The sequence below is a fragment of the Zonotrichia albicollis genome, chromosome 9, assembly GCF_047830755.1.
Source record: "Zonotrichia albicollis isolate bZonAlb1 chromosome 9, bZonAlb1.hap1, whole genome shotgun sequence".
NCBI lineage: Eukaryota > Metazoa > Chordata > Aves > Passeriformes > Passerellidae > Zonotrichia > Zonotrichia albicollis.
In genome coordinates, this window is record NC_133827.1 from 15,478,794 (window position 1) to 15,496,755 (window position 17,962).

General features: G+C 54.5%; 1 protein-coding gene across 1 annotated transcript in view; it reads right to left on the reverse strand.

Moving 5' to 3' along the window:
* Nucleotides 1-17,962, reverse strand: part of LOC141730047 (uncharacterized) — a 311,523-nt gene that overhangs the window by 148,526 nt on the left and 145,035 nt on the right. The gene's annotated exons all lie outside the window — the stretch shown is intronic.

The following is a 17,962-nucleotide window of genomic DNA, read 5'->3' on the forward strand; positions in this document are numbered from 1 at the left end:
CAGTTTACTAAACAGATAAACAAATGTTTGTGAAACCTATTGTCCTTTTGGTTTCACCTTCCTTATCCTTTAAAGTCTGGAAATTTACTTAAACAAACTAGAGGTGCAACAGTCTTACTGGAATAGCTTTGTCAGTTTTGATGAACAAACTTAAAGTTTTAACCCATTACAAGTGGGACCCTCAGACTGGGGGTGACCCCACCCATGGCACCCCCATCCACCTCACCAGGTGCCAGCCGTGTCTGTGTCCCCATAGTGCCTGTGACCAATGCCACCATCACCCTCAGTCCCCTGTCACACCTGGTGCGCTCAGGAGACACCGTGACCCTGCGCTGCTCGGTTCAGGTGGGCTCAGCCCCTGCCACCTTCACCTGGCTGAACAACGGGCAGGAGGTGGCCCGGGGTCCCCTCCACAGTGCTGTCGATGTGGGACATTCAGGCACCTACCAGTGCATGGTCACCAACCAGCTGGGACAGGGCGGGTACCAGGTACTCAGTTCAGAGCTGGCCTTGGAGGTGACAACACAGGAACAGGGCACAGGTAGGGTCACACAGGGTCACATGGGGGGTGCAGAACCCCCTGGGGTTCTGGGTGACCCCACTGTGTCCCTCTCTGTCCCCAGCAGTGGCCGCAGGGGTCTGCGGGTCGCTCCTGTTCCTGGTTCTGCTCCTGGCTGTCATTGGAGGCTGGCACTGGTGGCACCACCTGGGTGGGTGACAATGAAGGGGAATGGGAGTCCCAGGGATTGGGGTGAATACCCCACAGAGTTTGATGTCCAGAAGGTGGCACCAACAGCTCCTGGCTTGGGTGAAGCTGAATCCCTATTGATCTCACCTGGGGGTCCTGGGGGATTTGGGGAGGTCCTGCAGGGTTGTGCAGGGACAATGGGGGCTCTGTCAGGGGTTTGGAGGAGTTTGGGGGGGTCAGTGAATTCAGTGGGTGATTCAAGGCTCATTAGGGGCTTCAGGGATGCACGAGGCTCCTGGGGGCAGTCAGAGGTCTCAAGGGTGTTCAGGGGCCCTGAGGACTCCACAGTCACCCCTCCCCCCTTTCCCTTGCAGCCCTCAGGAAACAGCAGGAAAGGTGACTGGGGGGGGTCCAGGCCTGAACCCCCATTTTATGTTCATTACGACCCCCCACACCCCCACAGACACCCCCTTATCCTTGCAGTGGCACCCCAGGGCCCTTGGCCCCTCCAGAGGCAGGGGAGGTGCTGCACAGCCAGGTCGTGCGAAACAAGAAAGCAGGGGGTGAGTACAGGTGGGGGGACAGGGATATGTCACCCTAGGGGTGTCACCTCCCATCCAGGTTCCCCCACCCGGTGTCTCTTGCAGTGCCTCCCTGTGCCACAACCCCCCAGGTGACCAATGCAGAGCTGCCAGGACCCCATGGGCAACAGCAGGACTCCAGTGACATCTATGAGAACATGCTGTGACACTGGGGGCACAGGGGGCACTGGAGATCCCTGCCTGAGGGCACCTCCCACTGTGTGTCCTCCCCCCAGCTCCCGTGGATGCTCACCGTGCCATGGAGAGGTGGCCACGAGTGTGGGGTCTCATGTGGGGCTCCCAGAGCTCTCCGTTCCAGTGCTCCCAGTGCTCCCAGTACCCCCAGGAGCTCCTCATTCCCTCCCCCAGTACCAGGGGGCACAGCATCACTGTCCCTCTTATGGGACCCAAAACGCAACTTTTTCGTTAAACCAGGAGAAATGGTTTTGTTTGTTCAGCTCTGCCCTGTTTGGCTCAGGAAGGAGGGACCCGGTCATGTTGTTGTGCAGATCTTTGTGGGATTTTTGGGGCTCTGTCTTGGTTTGAAAGACAGATGTCTATTAAGGAAGGAAGGAGCTTCTCTGGGAATGGAAAATATAAACCCCTTCCCTCTGAATTATTAAAATTTTGGAATTAAGGGGCTCTCAGGTAAAGATAGGGGAGTAGGAATAACAGTAGGAAAATGTAAAAATAAAAATAAAAATTGTTATAGATGAATAATGAGATAATGGCTCTAACAATTAAGGAATGAATACTGTGTGAATATTAAGAGAAGCTTTATTGATGTATAGTTATGTTATTGTAGTTTATTGTTTAGATGCCCTCTGTTCTCCTCACAGTCCCCTTTCCCCATCCTCTGTATTGTCGCCATCAGACAGCCTGGGTTATTTAGGACAAGTGAAAGGAAGGCGTGTACGTGTGCCCCTCCTACAGGGCAGCTGAGAATGAAAAACCTTGTTGCTGCTGGAGGGCACAGCATGACAACACCTGACCCACCAATCAAGTTGCAGGAAAGCAATCTCCACCAATAAACGGCACAGAAGAGTTGAGTGACAGCCTTTGGGAGGGGCCAGGATTGGCTGATGCAACCCCCCCAGAGGTATAAAAGGTGAAGCACCCGTCTCAAAGATGGGCTGTGTGGTAAGCAGCCATGAGGGAGGCTCCCAGGCCTGTTTTTCCATATTGTTATGTTTGCCCAATTATCCCATCATCAAAAACCAAACAATATTAGAGGTAGCAGCAATTTTAATTGAAAAGTTAAGAAAATATATAAAATTGGATGCACTTGAAATACTAACAATATAATTGGACTAAAAATAAGGGATAATTTGGTTCCAATAATAGCACATAAGCAAAAGATAACCGTGAGGTATGGAGTGCAGGGCTCTTGGACCCTTGCCACCTCACGTACGAGTTTGCCAAGTGAAGATTCCCCCCTTATATGCCGTGTGTCAATGGCATCTCTTCCCATTTTCGATTCATCACACTTCTACCTCCACCCTCATCACCACCTTCACTGTGCATACGCCACCACTCGTTTTGGTGGTCACAAAAGTCTTTGGGAGTCGTCACTGATGAAGGCCTCTCTTCATCATCTGTGTCCTTTAATTCACCTTTGGGTTACACATGTGCATCAAGCCAGTACAATGAAAGCCAAAACTAACACATTACTGCATTTAAGCATCAAAGTAATAAATCTCTTATCTCTTAGAGCTGGCATTTTCCTGGGACCCAACCAGATTGTCCTTTCTTTTTGTTAAATTTTAGTAACTGTTATCTCTTTCTTTTTCCTCCTGTTCTTCAACATCTGCAGGGAGGGGGCATGCAAGCCCTCCTATCTCTTTCTTTTTTGGCATTACAACTTTTAAATGTTTTATTATTTGCAATTATTAATTGCTGTATCAATATTGATTACGGTTTCAATATTTCAGCACGAATCACACCTATTTACCACACGTGGAATCCTTTTGTTCTCATTGCTTTTTAAGACTATAAAAAAAATATTGGTGCTGGGTGATTCAGAGTCAGCCTGTGTGTGTTAAGTGTAGTCTACAGGGGATAAAGAGAAGGAAAAGAGAAGTACTAATACATCCTGATAAGTTGGGAAATTTAGATAGCATGAAGAATAAATAACACAAGAAGTAAAGATGGTATTAAAAAGAGTCAACTAGAATGTAATTTAGCAGATGAGAAAGATTGGCAGGAATCCCGGAGGGTAATTTTTCAAGGAAATATAATCTGATTAAATACTCCTACCCAATAGTAGGCTTGGTATCAATTAGAAAGTGGTGAAATGTGACCCCCAATGGAACTTTATGATCCATTGTTACAGTTGATGTTATTTTTAAGACAAGAAGAAAAATGAGATCCTGTGATATATGCAGACATCTTTTTCAACCTGAAGAATAAACCTGAGTGTCAGAAAGAATGTGGCTTTGATTTGGCCCCACAGGACCTTTAGTCCTAGCTTTGGAAAGAGATAAGAGGCAGAAAAGAAAGAGATGTCATTCAGCATTCAGCATAGGGCAGATATGTTTGAAATTGGCTCAAATGCACCAGGAAGATTGTGTTCTAGGTGTCCAAGACTTACAGCCGAGTTAGCCCAGGCCAGCTCGGGTACACTCCCCCTCAGGCAACCACTCTGCCCCCTGAATGAAAGCCAAATGGCAGTGAGGATGAGATGAATAATCCAGGTGAGGAGACAATTTCAGAGATCCCCAGTGACAAGCAACACAAGAAATAAAACCAAGAAAGCTTTTCCTTTAGTCACCCCCTTAAGGCAAGTCTTGAGTCCCCCAGGAGAAGCCATGTGGGTGAACATCTGCTTTTCTAATAGCGACCTGAAGAGTTGGTGGAAAAAAGGTAAAATGGATAGAGAAAACCCAAGCAAAGTAGCAAAAAGATTGGAGTTCATAGTCAAGAGTCAAGAGCCAGAGTGAGGTGATACTGATTTCATGTTGACAGAGCTAACCAAACCAGCAAAGAGTTGGTGATCAAGGTAGCCAGAGCACGTGTGCAGGGACAAATGGCTAGTGAAGCCTTACAAGGTACAGTGGACCAGCAGTGTCCTATTGTAAGCCCTTTGAGGCGCGCAAATGATGCAGGCAGCTGTTCAGTGTTAACCAGATACCAAGACATAATCACACTGGAATTAAAAAATGCCGTTCCAAAAGCAATAACGTGGTCAGTAATAGATAACGTTACACAGAGACAGCACGAGTCACCCACTGACTTTGTGGACAGGCTCTGAGCAGCTGCACATGAAGGCACAGCCCTGGATCCCTGGTGGGACATGGGAAAGCAGCAGTGAGATTCCCTGATGTCAGGGCAATCTAGCCCAAATGTCAGGCAGTAATTTCAGAAGCTGAAAGAGCCTGTAAAGAGACACTAAAAGGCATGGATGAGAAAAGCATGGAAAGTGTATGATAATCACGACAGAGAAAAAGAAAAACAGCTCCCTGCAGCCATGGTGGCAGCTCTGGATCAGCACCAGGGAGAGGACGGATGTAGGCGTGGTTGAAGCAGAGGCAGGGGCGAAAATAGCAGAGGCAGAGGAGGTTCAAAGCAGCCACAGACCAAGCTGGACGCAAATCAGTGTGCATCTTGTAAGAAATCAGGACACTGGAAATAGGGCCAGTGCCCAGAGTTAGCCGACAAAGTACACAAAACTCTTGCAGCCACTCTAGATGATAAGAAATGACCGAGACTGGCAATTCTTACCCTAGCAGGCCACTGTTTAAAATACAGCTAAAGAATGATGAAGAAGTTGAAATTTTAAGAAATAGCGGAGAGACATTTTCACTCTTGAATCAAGCACTGATCCCCAAAAGTGAAAACTATCTTCAAGCAATAGGAGCAACTATAGGGCAGCCAGAAAATGCATTCTTCCTGAAACCACTTTGATGTAAAATCAAGAAGAAAATGGGAATACATCAGTTTCTTTCTTTACCAAACTCACCCAAATCTGTCCTATGCAGAGATTTGCTTGAAAATTTAGAAGCAACAGTTCCGTTTAGAAAAAGAAAACTTCAATGGAAGGTACCTGAAGACAAAGGAGCGGTTTTAGCAGTAGGACTGACAATTGACACCAGACCAACAAACAAGAAGAACTAGTTAGAGCAAGTATTGAATCAGGTGTACCCAAGAGTATGGGATAGTATCTGATAGCCCAGGAAAATCAAAACAAGCAGACCCTATGAAAATTGAGCTACAGACAAGAGTTGGGCCAGTAGTCAGAAAGCAATACCCTTGAAGATTAGAAGCTAGGAAAGGAATAGAGCCAACAATCAATAAAATCCTTGACATCAGGACTATTGGAAGAATGGCAGTCAAAATTTAATACTGCTAGATCAGCAATAAAGAAACCTAATGGAACTCAGAGACTAGTGCCAGATTTCCAGGCAATTAATGGTTTATACCTTACTAGCTTACTAGCTAAACTTGGAGATGATTTTTTTGTGTGCGGGGAATGTCCATGGGCAGGTGCTGTCGAGAGCCGTTCCCTCTTGGTCTGAGAGACCAGCGCCCCCAGCCCCACCTTGCTCCCCGGCCCGGAGGTTGTAACGTGCGCTGGACCGGCAGCCGAAGGAGGGCTCTTGACACCGTGTCTGAAGCAACAGGGTTTATTGAAGGTAGGTCAGAGGGTGAAGCTTGGGTGAGGGTGAGAAGAGGGACAGGAAGAGGCAGGAGCACAAGCACTGTAACATGACACATAAGGCACCTGCAAGCTGCTGGGGAAGCCTCAAGTCTGCTTAGTGAGCCACGTGTGCCCTCAGCATTGGGACAGCCACCTTTCCCTCAGTGAGCCTCACATGCCAGGGTCAGCAAATCAAGAGGCACCAGGCATGCTGTAGGTGACTCAGAGCGAGTGCAGTGGGTCACGGTGGCCAGGGACCAGAAGCAGGCAGAAAGGCAACAGGGCTGGGGAAAAGGCTGTGCTCTGCTTACAGCGTGGGCTGAGGGCTGGGAGAGCTCCATTTCCCCCTTGAGATGTTGGAGACGGGGCCTTTCACCCTCCTGATAGGGCTGCCCCTGGCTGCAGGCAGCCAGAGGAGTATGATGACACAAGGCCGAGAGCAGCAAAGCAAAGAGCCAGCCGTGCACAGCACAGGGAGGTGGCCCAGTGCAAAGGCAGCGTGGCACCCTGAAGGTGCCCGCTGCATTCTCATGGGTCCCTGGCCTGGGAAGGACAGGACGGTCCGTGGTCCGAGAGGGCCTTTCTGTGGCCCCTGTGGGCTCAAAGCTGCTGCTCTTCTGGCTCCATGGGGCCTAAAGCCACAGAGCTCGGCCTCCCCCACAGCAAGAGGAACAAGACGTGGATATCAGGCAGTGGAGCTCAATGCCTAAGGCTGAGGGGCGGGGGGCTCCAGTCTGGAGCACTGGGAGGGCACCCCCCCAGCCCCACAACAGCTGGCCTCACAGCCCTGAAAGGCCAGGACCAGGGTTCCACGCCTGATTCCAGGGCGTCCCTCCAACCGGCCACCGACCTGGAAGCGCCAGAGCAGCCGGCTGTCGGGATCGAGGCGGCTGCCAGGGGGCTCCTTATGGCCTCTGCCAGCCAATTGCTCAGGGCTTAGCAGTGCCTCAGCCCCTCAGGGTCTCCCACAGCCTGGCCAAGCTTGCCGGCAGCAGCGCCGCAGCCCCACAGCAGCTCCAGAGGAGCCCCATCCAGAGGCACCTGGGAGCCCTCAGCACTGCAGCCAGCAGCAGACGGGCAGGAGGACACGGATGGCCCTTCCTGTCCGGCACAGGGCTTGTGGCCATCCCCAGGCACCGCTCTGGCAGGGATCCCCACAGCTCCGGCCCCTGCCCAGCCGCTCTGTGGGCAGCACAAAGGCTTCAGGAGAACCACCAAAGGCCAAAAGGCTTCTGGTCATTTTCCCTGCAACACTGCACACCTGGGCAGCAGTCTGAGTACAAGCAACCTTTTCCCCCTCTTCTCTTATGCCCTACAGACCTTGCGCAGGAAAAGAAAGATCCTGGGACTCTGTGTATTGTAACATATTTTATATTTACACAATCAAAACCAACAGAAATACAAACACAAAAATCTAGAAGAAGGCAAAAGAAAATTCCTGCTGGCTTAAATGGCCCAAGCAGACTGCGTGTTGCAGATCACCTCTCCGGGGAGCTACAGCAGAATAGTAAGGCAGTGCAGCAAAGACGAGGCCGTTTCCTCCATGCACTGCGGAATCGATCTCGCAGCTTCTGCCATGGGGAGTAGGGAGCTCTCTCAAGAGCCCGGAGAACTAAACAAAATTCTACTGCAGCATCTCTGATTGCAGGGCTGCTGTCATATGCCATTCCTTCAAGGGCTGCAAGAAAGAGGAACAGAGGCACGGTCACATCCCGCATATGCAGGGAGCCGAGGAGAGCCCCCTGCCAGGGCCATCCCGGTCGTCTCTGGCCATGGCCCGCAGGGAGCAGGGAGCCAGGGGATCAGCCCGAAGTTGCTGGCCACGAATGGCACACGTAGCCCTGATATCTCTGTGTGCTCTGCCCACGGGTGCAGATCCCTCCGCAGCCGGGGCAGGGCTTGCAGCTGCCCCCTCCAGCCCCCGCGGTCAGCCCGCTGCCCTCACTCACTCACCAGTGCAGATCAGCCGCAGCTCTTGCTGCTGCCCCCTCAGGTGCCGCCCGGCCATGCCTGTGAACACAGAGCCTGTCACGGCCCCAGCGGCACAGCTCCCTGCCAGCGGCGCTGCCGGCCAGGCAGAGCTCAGCCCGGGCCCTTGCCGCACGCTGCCGCCCCAGGGCACGGCTGCCACAGGGCGGCAGCAACGCCCAGGCCAGGCGGGGCTCCAGGGCCGGGCCGGCGCTGCCGGGGCAGCAGGCGGGGCCGGGGCCGAGCTGCCGAGCAGGCGGGCCGGGGAGGAGCCCGGGCTCGGGACTCACCCATGAACCGGACGGCCGCCTCTCGCAGGGACTCCTTTGGGCTCTGCAGGTAGTGCAGTGCCCGGCGCAGGTGCTCGGCCGCTCGGCTCCTGTCCTCTGCCAGCTGCAGAGAGCGGCAGGAGGGAAGGGTTGGCGCGGGCTCAGCTCCTGGGCCGGGCGCTGCCTGCGCCCATCGCCGTCCTCGCCTGCCCGCACAGCCCTGAGGCGCGGCCATCAGCCGCTGGCCAAGGGCTCCCGAGGGCAGGGGGCAGAGGGCCGGCTGCTGCCCGGGGAGCCGTGGTGCCGCCCCGCAGCCCCGCCGGGCCGGGGCTCCATGGGCACCCGACTCAGGCCCACGGGAGCCTGGAGAAGAGCCCGCGCGGCCTCTTGGCTGCAGCAGCGGGCACAGCTGTTAGCCCCGCACACTGAGCACCGCCCTCAGGGACCTTCGCCATGCTGAGGCTGGGCGATCTCTGCTGTACTTACCAGGCACTCCCCAAAGCTCTGATCCACGTGTAGTATTTGTTCTATATCCCTCCTCTTCAGGAATCTGGCTGAGGAATGCAGCGTTTCCCGGGAGGCCTGGAGAGGGACAGACGTGCACAGATGGCCCCACAGTCCAGGGCACAGGAGCATGCCAGTGGCACAGGCTGGAGGAGGCTGCAGCCCCCAAGGTGCCAGGGCAGGCGGCAGCCCAAGCCCCTGCCAGGGGCACAGCAGCTGGCCACAAGTGCTCACCTCAGCAACAGTCTGATTCTCGTCATGGCAGTGGAAGTAGAGAGGGAGCAGGCTCTGGCGCACGTGGGACTTGAGGGCCTTTCTTGCCTCTTCTGTTAATAAGTCCAGCATCTCTTGAAAGAGAGCCATGGAGCTCAGCTGCACCTGGATATCATCCTGGATGAAAGGAAAGGGCAAAAGACCTGAGCATCGGCTGCTTCAGGCCCCCCAGGGCACAGGCCTGCATCTCCACAGGGCACCAAGGGTCCGGGCAGCAGCCAGTGGCTGTGGCTGTGGGCACAGAGCCTTACGCTGTCAAAGAGTGGCAGGAGCGCCTCAGCCAGCTGCAGGGCGATGGGGGTGGCTATTGGAGCACCATTATCCAGGAGCAAATATCTGAGTAGAAGAATGCTCATCCTGATCATGTCGCTGTCATTTTCCTCCAGGAGCTCCATTAGACTTTCAGTCAGGCTCCGCATTTTTTCAGCCTGTGCGGAACACAACTTTGTGAAAGGCCGCCCTGCTGCCGCAGGGCCCAGAGGCCAAAGGCCTGTCCCGAAGCACTGGGGCAGCTGAAGTGGGAAGCAGGAGAGATGGGAAGAGCTGCCCCAGCGGCCGAAGCCCAGGCAAGGCCAAGCGACTGCGTTGCCCAGCCCCACGCTGCTGCCTGCACGGCTTCAGCCACTGCCCCCTTCTCACCATCAAGGGATTCTTGCCCAGCACTACGAGACCTCGGAGGGCCAAGTAACGCCTGGCCATGTGCTCGCTCTGCAGGTTCTGTGCCAGGATCTCCAGAACACTGTCACTGCATTCCCTCAAGTCCAGGCACTCGAGGACCTGAAAGGCACGGGGCAGTGACAGGGGTGCCGGCCGGCCGGCAGGAGCCCAGAAGCGCACAGGGCCGGGCCCAGGCAGCAGCACAGGGCACGGGCACTGTCCTGGCAGCTGTGGCTGCGAGAGGCCAGAGGGCTGGGAGGCCGCTCAGCCAGGCAGCGCTGGCCTTGAGGCTCACCTCCACAAGGAATGCCAGGGCAGGGAAATCCCAGTATGGCATCTCTTTGCCGAGCAGGGCGAGCAGGTAGAATGCAACCGCGGAACAGAAGTGGATGGCTAAGCGGCGAATTTCTCTGAAGAGGGGAAAAAGGAAACAAGACCCTGATGCAGTGGGGCAAACCTCTCCCAGGTGGGATTCACCCAGTTCTCATCTTTCCCCAGCACCCTTCCAGCAAGGGGACGTGGGCCATTTGGGAGTTGGTTGCTCATGGGCACCCTCCTGTGCCAGCCTTTTCCAGTCTGCTTGGCCATCCCTCAGTGACAAGGCCCTCTGAGCCATGGCCACCACGGACACTTTGTGGGGCACCTGGGCACAGAGCAGCATTGTCAGAGGCAGTGGGGAGAAGGGGGTCTCACCTGGCAAGCAGAGCCACGGCAAAGTGGTGAGTGTCAAGAGAGAGCAGCGTGTCCCAGGCACACCTGCGCTCCATTGCCACCACCACATCCTCGCAGCGGAGAAGGCAGAGCAGGGACTTCAGGGTGCGCACAGCAAACCTGTGTGCACAGCAAAGCCCAGGTCACACTGGCAGCACTGGCTCCTTGGCAGGCCACGTGGCAGGGACAGGAGGAGTGGGATGGAGCACCTGTTGGGGCTGGTGGCAAGGCCGTGCTCTTCCTGGCATCCCTTCCAGAAGGTGTCGACCTCCTCTGGCATATCCAGAGTGCTGAAGAACACTTGGAATAGCAGATGCACAAGTAGGCGGGGGAAATACACCTTCAAGATCCGTGGGAGACAGGGCACCTGGAGGATCTTCCACATCACCACCGTTGCCTGCAAAGGACAAAGCCCCATGAGACAGCGCTCAGTGCCGAGACGTGTGTGTGTGGCAGGGCGCGAGCGTGGCAGGGAGAGGCCAGGAGAGACCATGGCAGGGGGAGCACGGGGCCTGGTGGGCCTGAAGCTGCCCCTGGGCCAGGTTTCAGGCCAGCGCCTGAGGCAGGGAGATGCAGTGGGGGAAGGAGGATGGAGAGCTGCTGGAGAGGCAGCCTTGGGGCCTGCAAAGGCCAGTTGCAGAAACTCACAGCCAGGGCAAAGACAGCCGTTTCGTCCCCGTTGGAGGTGCAGGTGCTGTACTCTGGCCAGCTCCCCAGCACATCCAGGAGGATCAGCTGCTCCAGCTCCGCAGTCCTGGCTGAGCCCATGATGGTCTTCCACATGGCCATGGCAGCTCTGTGGGGTTAGAGCTGTGTCTCAGGGGGGTCTCAGACACAGCAGCGGGGGCAGCTGAGCCGGCTGCCATTTCTGCCTCTGCCCACTGCCCCCCTGCCAGCAGCAGCCAGACAGCCCAGCCCTCTGGGGACAGAGCCCTGAGAGGCGGCAAGGGAGCATGGCAGCAGGCTCAGGGGCTGACATGGCAGGGCTGGGAAAGGGAGCATCCTGAGGGCCCTGGAACTCTCTGTCACTCCGACACCTGGGGCAGGCTGTGAAGGGTGATGGGCGGGGGAGGCCTGAGCCCTGTGGGCAGGTGGGCCCCATACCTGTCACAGGACGGGGCCACACGCAGGAGCGTCACGACTGCGTCATTTGGCTGTGCTTGGGTGAGATCCAGCAGGGTCTTGTCCAGCCTGTGCTCAGCAGAATCATTGGCCATGAGCCACTGGTGGATGTAGCTCACCATGGCAGGCACCTGGAGAAGGCACGGGGAGACTTGGAATGCTGCCAGAGGGAGCAATGTTCCCAGCTTCCCCAGAGGAGTGCTTCCCTTCCCACCCCACTGCCATGTGGCGTGAAAGGCTCACAGCAAGCAGCATGTGTGGATTGGGAGGCCAAGCAATTGCTGGGAGGATCAAAGCCTGGCCACAGGCTGCTTACTTGCTTTGGAGTGTAAAAATCGTCCTCTACAAGCATACACAGCAGGGCAGCACTGGTCTTGCTTAGGAGGATGGGCGAGTATGGTCTGACGCCCATGCCCGTGGCGATGGTCTCTTCCTCCTCAATTCTCTTGAGGAAGTTGCAAACAAACTGTAGGAGAAGGGCAAAGAGCCGGGGATGTTGCATGGAGTGCTGCACACACGGTGCTGTGCTGAGCAGGGACAGCAGGCCCAGCCCAGGTGGGGGTGGCTGCAGGTACCTGCGCTGTCCTGCGGAAGCGGCCACGGCTGGACTCCTGCTCTTGTGTGCGCTCCAGGGCTGCATCTGGCAAAGAGCGAGCGCAGCCAGAGATGAGGGGCTGCGGGAGAGGCCGGACAACACGGCCCAGCCCTGCCATCCCCAGGCAGAGAGAGTCCCGGGATGCCCCAGGGGATGGAGCACGGCCACTGCGGGGTTTCTGCCCGGCCCCTCTTCCGTCCTGTCCGTGGGCATGTCCCCAGGGATAGCATGGCACGGCACGGCACGGCATGGGGTTCAAGCTGGCAGCAGGCACCAGTCCTGTGGCCCAGCTCTGCCACTCACCCTCCTGCGGTGGCTGAAACGGCACCACCTCTTCAGTCTGCTGTGCCGGGGCAGCTGCAGGGCCTTCTTCCTCCTCCTCCACCCAGGCCAGCTCAGGCACTGCCGGGTGTCTCTACTCCATGTCTCTGCCTGGATTTGTGGCTATTTGCAGGAGAGTTGCCTTGGAAGAGCTCCAAGTCACCAAGTGCTGCAGTGGTGCCTGGAAGGCACCTTCAAGTAAGAAGCCTCAGGAAGGCTACAGGACAGCAAGTCCTGCCCTCGGTCTCAAGGGCCCCTGCCACAAGGACAGGGGACTCCTGACAAGGACTATGATATGGCCTCAAGGGCACCTGCAGAAGAGAAGCCCCAGGGAGACCACGGGTCAGCAAGTCCTGTGGTCTGGCCTGGAGCTCAGCTGCAGGAACAAGGCTTCAGAAAAGCTCCGGGTGGGACGCGAACGAGCGCGCTGTGCGGGGACTCCTCACGACACCGCTCAGTCCCATCCTGTCCCGTCGCGTGCTCTGAGCACTGTGGTGTGCTCTTGTCACCTCCAGCCCCTATGTCACCCCGTGTCACAAAGGGCCCTTGGACACCCGCTCCATGTCACAGTGAGTGTGCGGCACCGTGTCACCAAGGGCCCTTGCACACACTGCCGCCTGCCCTGGGGCCACGCCCAGCCCACCCAAAGGGGCCCAGTTTGGAAGGAATGGCTGGCCCCAGGAGCCTAAGCAAGGCCGACAGGGTCTTTAAGAAGGGCTCAGAGCATCAGCAAACGCTACCATGCTCTGTGGGCTCAGGGCAGCAGAAGGAGCCCCCAGGGCTGCTGACGCAGCCGTTCTGGGAAGGGCACGGGGCCTTGCAGGGAAGCTGGCACGGCCTCCTTGGGACACGTCCCGGCTGGTGGCCGTCCTAAAGCTGCCGGTGTGACACGCACAAGGAACGTGTGGGCCCGGGTACCAATGCTGCTCTGAGGCCTGGGGCCCGGGGAGCGCTGACATCAGCAGGTGTGGCAGAGTCCCCGGCCAAGCAGACCTGCCACCCCCCGAGCCCTGGCAGCGCTGGTGCCCGTCTCCTGCCCCAGAGACCTGTGGCCCCTGGGGGCTTTCTGTGCCAGAAGGAGCCAAAGGCCACGTGCCTTGTGGGCTGTGCCTCTTTCCTGCAGGGGCTGATGGCAGGAGCACCTGGAGCAACTGCTGGCACACTTGGTCTCTGTCAGATGATGTTGCTCCTTCCTGAAATGAATTTTTCTCATGGAAGGCATTGGCAGTAGCACCAGAGCACCATCCATTGCTGAGTTTCCCAGGGCAATTAGATTGCAAAGTTAACAGGCTGAAATTTCCTTGTGCTTTTCTCACTCTCCTTCCCACATTCTGGAAAAAACGGAATCTGCCCAGCCTCTGCATTTCTCAGCTTCAGTTGCTGCATGTCTTGCTCTGGCAGCTCGTGTCCAAACAAAAGTGTGTCCCTGCTGAGCACAGCAATGAGCGGCCACAAAGTGGCAAGTTCCCCAGTGAACATCAAGGCAGAGACGTGGAAGTGCGGAGGATAAGGACAACTCTGGGAGGAGAAGCTCTTCTGTGTCTCTGATGATGGTGCCCACACCCTGAAGCAGCAGCCAAGAGAAGCGCTGGAAGCAGACGGGTGCACTTTTGGGCAGTACAATATCAAAAGATATGAAACCATTAGCCAGAATGCAAAGGAGGACTGCAAGGATGGAGCGTGGCCTGGAGGGGAAGCCCTGGATGCGGCTGAAGGCACTTTGTTCAGCCTGGAGGAGAGTAAAGGGCGTCATTGTGGTCTTCAACATCCTCCTGAGAAGAATCAGAGGGGCTGCTGCAGCTCTCTGGTCACTGCTGGGACCAGTGATAGGACCGGAGAAAAGGGCAGGGAGCTGGGACAGGGCAAGTTTCATTTCCGTATCAGATCAAGGTTTTTCACCCAGAGCACAGTCAGGCACTGGGACGAGTTCCCTGTTGACGCAGCCCAGCGGAGCCCGGGCTGGCTCTTGGGAAAACTGCGGCGCTGCGCCGGGAGCGGGGAACGGCCAAGGCTTGGGTCCCGCCCGCGGCTGACCCTGGTGAACCACTGCTCCATGGTTCAGGATCCACTAACTGCAGCACGGAGCAGGCCAAAGAGAAGGAGGAGGCTCCTCGATTGTGAGGTTCCACAGGCCAAGGCTTATTCCAAGGGAAGGATTCGGCAGCAAAGAGCCGCCAGCACTTCTGTGCACGGGATTTTATCGGGGTACAACTCAGGGGGTGGATACAAACGATTGAGCAATAAGGAATCCGCAGGGGAGGAGCGAGGGGATTCCATCAGTTGCTTGGGACTAATTAGGACAGATGGGAGGAGAGGGTAGGTCACATGGGCCAGTGGGGCTTCCAGCAATAGAGGAATTCCAAAGGGGGGGTGCAGTCAGGGATTGGTCCAAGGCAAAAGTGACAGGGAAGGTTCAGGAATAAAGAGCTGGATTATCTTGAGAGGCACGGAAGCAGCTGGAACAAAGAGTGGGGAATGATGGCATGAGGGACAGCTTTGAGGGAGGGCAGAACCTAGGGGTATATGAAAACAAACCATTCTACGATAAAAAAACACAAACTGGAACACCCCAGGAAAATGGTCACAGCACCAAGCCCGTCTGAGTTTGAGAAGAGTTCGAAGAACATTGAGCAGTGACGCAAGCTTTTAGACACTACATCAAAAGTAGAAAGTGTACGAAAGTCAAGAGAGGGAAAAAGAAAAAGAGCTCCCTGCAGCCATGGTGGCAGCTCTGGATCAGCACCAGGAAGAGGACGGATGTAGGCGTGGTTGAAGCAGAGGCAGGGGCGAAAATAGCAGAGGCAGAGGAGGTTCAAAGCAGCCGCAGACCAAGCTGGATGCAAATCAGTGTGCATCTTGTAAGAAATCAGGACACTGGAAATAGGGCCAGTGCCCAGAGTTAGCAGACAAATTATAAATGAGCCTTGCTTGGTCTTATCCTATGCAAGTTGTTACAGCTCCAGAGCTCAGTCCCCAAGGGGCTGGGTGCTAGAAGCCAGCTCGCTCTCAGACCAAGGCCGCGGGTCAGCCCCTAGCAAGCAGGAGATATTCAGCTCTTATAGTGATTAGGCAGCTCTTGTGATTTCAGCTTTTCTTGCTAGGTAGCTTTTCCCTTGGCCTAAGGCTCTAGCAGACAGTAGAGAGAGGAGAAGCAGAAGATGCTGGCTGTTCCACGAGTATGGCCTTATTGGAGGGTCCATGAAGGGTCTCAGCTCTTCTTCTTTCGAGTTAGTAGGGGTACAGTATGTTACTTTTATACCCTTGGCCTGGATCCAATCCTGACCAATGGCAAAGGTGTTAGAGTGACCATAAGTGATCAATAGTAGGGTTAACAACATATTGCCTTACATGGCTATAGGGATAAGGTACAAGGCGGATGTCCCTGGGGACAGGAAGCTTCTTTGCCGTTATGTCAGCATTCTATTCTCCAATGGGCCCTGGCTAAACCTGAGGAGTTTACTACATGGAAGTGTTCAGCAGAAAGTCAGACTTAAAGAGCCAGCACTAGAACGCGATTTATTTGTGGTGAATAGGAAATTTATTCTGCAATTACAAAAATTAACTGGCCAAGATGTCACAAGTCCCTTATCACAGGAATCACACATGGAAATTACAGGATGTGTCTTTTTTGGGAATTGCAACAATACACAAGAGGTGTATAATAAATAAGAGCATGTACAAACAGGTTGCCAATAAAACTGAATTCTCTAGTTCTGGTTTGAAGAGTATTCTCACTCCTCATTCACATCACAAAGTTTTATTCCTACAAAAAGGCACAGTAAAATGGCTATAGCAGCCAGTCTCGGGCCAGATTTGACTGCTTCAAGCTTTAGAAGCCTCTTGGGAAGCCGGGACACTTGCTCAGTTTGTAAATGCGCTCCAAACTCTGTGTTTCTATTTGGGTACTGTTGTACTCAGTCCAGCTGGATAAAAACTAAGCAGAGAAATGCCTTCTGAACATAGCAAAGCCATAGCCTCAGGCTCCCTGGACCTGTAGGGAGCACAACCTCACTCCCTAGCTGAACAAGCTATTTTTAGATTACAAAAAATGGATATCAACAGACCTGCTGTAATCAAACACTGGTGAAAAACAGCACCTGTCTTCAGCAAAGAGATGGCTCGTGATGGCTCCCACAAATGTTCCTAAAATGCTGTGCTGCCCTAATCAGTTTTCCAAAGGTTCTTCATGCATCAAGGTCTTGGGATGTGCACATGTCAGAGTGACATCAGGTGAAGAAGGAGAAGAAAACACTGTTACATAACAGAGAGCTGGCTTTTGAATCTGGACACAACTGGTCTCTCGTTTGGCATCTTTCTATTGTCACCATCTTTCACACCCACCAGCTTAGACTCCAAGGTCTGGAAGCACACGGTGCCAGCACGACACACAGCACAGTGCAACACTCAACACAGTGGTTGTGTGGCACACGCCATCAGTGTGACACTGTGCGGCACTAGTGTCACACGGAAAACACTGCCAGTGTGACAGAGCTGGGACACAGAGCGGGGTGGGAATCTCTGTGTGCAGCTGACACATGCCAGCTGAGGTGCGGAAAACCACAGTTGTCTGCGCAAACAAGTCAGTTCTTTATCCTGCATGCACACAGACCTTGGACACGAACAGTTGGCAGAAAGGCAGGGGCATTGCTTTGTCCCCAAAATGGTGTGGGCATGGTGCAGATGTGTAGGACGGCCTGCCTGGAATGCTGAGCTTGGGCACAGAAAGTCAAAGCTCGATAAGCACAGCTCTGTCAAAAAATGCCATGAAAGGGCAGAACGAGTGGGGTGATATTAAAAACCATGTTCAATTTGGCTGCACCAACTCCCTCCATCCAGCTCGGTCTGTGCAACACAAACCGCCTCTCCTGGGAGGTGGCACCACCCTGAGGAAAACTGGCCATTGAGCGGGGCTGGGACTATCAGCCCTAAGGGAAACCAGCCATGGAGCAGGTATGGGGCCATGACACCTCAGGGACACCGGCCATGGAGCGGGACTGGGGTTGTGACACCTCAGGGAAACCGGCCATGGAGCGGGGCTGGGGCCGTGACACCTCATGGAAACCGACCATGGAGCGGGGCTGGGGCTGTGACACCTCAGGGACACCGGCCATGGAACGGGGCTGGGCTGTGACACCTCAGGGACACCGGCCATGGAGCGGGGCTGGGGCTGTGACACCTCCGGGAACTCACCATGACAGCCACCTCCCGAGGTTTTGAAGTACTTGTTTCTTGGTTTAATGCCCTTCCAAGATCAATCTAGCATCTTTGCATATGAGCAGAACATACAAGGGTATTTAAAATTGAGTCTGATCCAATCATCAAAGACAATGGATGTTTCCTCTAAACTTACCTTTTCATAATTGTCAAACAATATGGAACTTTTCTTATGTCTGACTTGAAATATCCAGAATGCAAAATTCATTCTCAAGACAGGAAAAAAGAAATCAATGGAAATAGGATATAGGCAATCTTCAAAAGGCACAGAGAAGAAAAAAAAATTAGAAAAAACTTAGAAAAATTCGGTTTTCTTCTTCATCTTCTCAGTATTTCTTCTTTAACATTTCTTGTCTAATTGTCCCTCGCAAAACAAGGCATGTTACAGCTTTATTGTCTCAGTGCTGCACTTCCCCAATCGCT